The sequence below is a fragment of the Toxoplasma gondii genome, assembly GCF_000006565.2.
Source record: "Toxoplasma gondii ME49 unplaced genomic scaffold asmbl.1378, whole genome shotgun sequence".
In the NCBI taxonomy this organism is placed as follows: Eukaryota; Apicomplexa; class Conoidasida; order Eucoccidiorida; family Sarcocystidae; genus Toxoplasma; species Toxoplasma gondii.
The window spans coordinates 1-2,510 of record NW_017383328.1 but is presented as its reverse complement, the minus strand read 5'-3'; the positions used below and the strand labels follow the sequence as shown (position 1 = coordinate 2,510).

Genomic DNA, 2,510 nt, shown 5'->3' with positions numbered 1-2,510 from the left:
ACACTGATGCATCCAACGAGTTTATGACCTTGGCCGATAGGTCTAGGTAATCTTGTGAGTATGCATCGTGATGGGGATAGATTATTGCAATTATTAATCTTCAACGAGGAATGCCTAGTAGGCGCAAGTCAGCAGCTTGCGCCGATTACGTCCCTGCCCTTTGTACACACCGCCCGTCGCTCCTACCGATTGAGTGTTCCGGTGAATTATTCGGACCGTTTTGTGGCGCGTTCGTGCCCGAAATGGGAAGTTTTGTGAATCTTAACACTTAGAGGAAGGAGAAGTCGTAACAAGGTTTCCGTAGGTGAACCTGCGGAAGGATCATTCACACGTCCTTATTCTTTATTAACCATCAACCTTTGAATCCCAAGCAAAACATGAGTTTGCATCTCTCTCCATTGGAGAGATTTGCATTCAAGAAGCGTGATAGTATCGAAAGGTATTATTGCCTTCTTCATGTTGGATATCCTGCGCTGCTTCCAATATTGGAAGCCAGTGCAGGTATCCGGGGGTGCACAGCGAAGGGGCTCAATTTCTGGAAATTCGTGTCTCTGTTGGGATACTGATTTCCAGGAGTTTCTTCAGTGTGCATTCTTTTTTCCCACACCGTTATTTCGAACAACAAATCTGAGGAACATTTGAGAGAGAGTGAAAGATTGTATCTTTCTGCATCTCTCTCGATGTGCTTTCAGATTGCTTCCTAAACTATAATGTTATTTTAAATTTTCAGCAATGGATGTCTTGGCTCGCGCAACGATGAAGGACGCAGCGAACTGCGAAACGCAATGTGAATTGCAGAATTCAGTGAATCATCAGATTTCTGAACGCAAATGGCACCTTGGGGATATTCTCCTTGGTACGTCTGTTTCAGTGTCTCTGAAATCACAAATTTTCTGCTTTTTTAGGGTCGTTGCTTCAGTTTGGCCGAAGCCCCCTAGGAGCAGTATGATTGGGTGTCATGAGTGTTGAATACTCAATGTCACCCTGAATAATGAACACAGCGGAGAAACTACTCGTGCCTCTTCTTTTAGAGGCTCAAGTGTATTGTTGAGTTGTATCGATGACATCATTGAGATACGGTGGCTTCTTCATTGAAGACAAAGTTTCATTGATGCTGTCGATCGACTTCAATACCGCAATGGAATTTCGGTTCCATTGTTGCTCTGCGAGGTTTCGTCGTTGTTGTTTTGTCTCGGGCGTTTGTCCGATTTATTTATCAGACCTGAAATCAGGCGAGGTTACCCGCTGAACTTAAGCATATTATTAAGCGGAGGAGAAGAAAATAACTATGATTCCCTTAGTAACGGCGAGTGAACCGGGATCAGCTCAAAGTGGAAATCAACTGCTCTTTCCGAGCTGTTGACTTGTAGCCTCGAGAGGCGTTACCAGTGGAAGCGCAGGGTTAAGTTTCTTGGGAAAGAACATCATAGAGGGTGAGAATCCCGTCCTTCCCCTGCGTTTTTTGTTCCACGTACGGTACGCTTTTATAGAGTCGCGTTCATCGGGATTTGAGCGCAAAATGTGTGGTAGGTTTCACATAAAGCTAAGTACTGGCGCGAGACCGATAGCAAACAAGTACCGTGAGGGAAAGATGAAAAGTTCTTTGGAAAGAGAGTTAAAAGTGCCTGAAATTGCTGAAAAGGAAGCGATTGGGACCTTTTTGATTCCAAGAAGTGCCGCCGGTTTGCCATCTATCCCTTTGCCTTCTCTCTCTCACCAGGTTTAGGCTTTGGTTTCTTGATGTATTTCCGGTTCATCTTTTTGGAGAGGTCAGCATCAGCTACTCGGAATTGATTTCGTTCAAAGAAGGTAGGTTCCTTGTGGACCGTTATATCTTTGTTCTTTCCTTTTCCTTGTGGCTGAGGAGTGTTCCTGTTTCCGAGCTCCACTTTCGAGTACTCGGTTTCTGTGATGCTGGCTTAATCGGTTCCAACCGACCCGTCTTGAAACACGGACCAAGGAGTCTAACATATGTGCGAGTATGCGGGTTTTACTCCTGTATGCGCAATGAAAGTGAGAGTAGGGAGATTTTGGCTTTGCCATTCTTCGCACCTACGACCGACCACGATCTCTGAGAGAGGTTTGAGTTGGAGCATATCTGTTAGGACCCGAAAGATGGTGAACTATGCCTGAGTAGAATGAAGTCAGGGGAAACCCTGATGGAGGTTCGTAGCGATACTGACGTGCAAATCGTTCGTCAAACTTGGGTATAGGGGCGAAAGACTAATCGAACCATCTAGTAGCTGGTTTCTTCCGAAGTTTCTCTCAGGATAGCTGGAGTTTTGTTAGTTTTATCAGGTAAAGCGAATGATTAGAGGCATCGGGGGCGCGTCGCCCTCGACCTATTCTCAAACTTTAAATGGGTAAGATCCAGTGGTTACTTCATTGAACTGCTGGGATTAATATGAACTCCAAGTGGGCCATTTTTGGTAAGCAGAACTGGCGATGAGGGATGCTCCTAACGCCTGGTTAAGGTGCCAAAATGCTCGCTCATCAGATACCATAAAAGG

The 2,510-nt window shown here is 45.3% G+C and overlaps 2 non-coding genes across 2 annotated transcripts; both read right to left on the bottom strand.

Annotated features, from left to right (window-relative positions):
• On the bottom strand, nt 1-296 carry TGME49_461170 (the record flags this gene model as incomplete). The annotated part of the gene is made up of 1 exon (XR_001974461.1): nt 1-296. It is a non-coding gene; the product is annotated as an 18S ribosomal RNA (ribosomal RNA).
• A 921-nt stretch (nt 297-1,217) lies between these two features.
• On the bottom strand, nt 1,218-2,510 carry TGME49_461160 (the record flags this gene model as incomplete). The annotated part of the gene is made up of 1 exon (XR_001974460.1): nt 1,218-2,510. It is a non-coding gene; the product is annotated as a 28S ribosomal RNA (ribosomal RNA).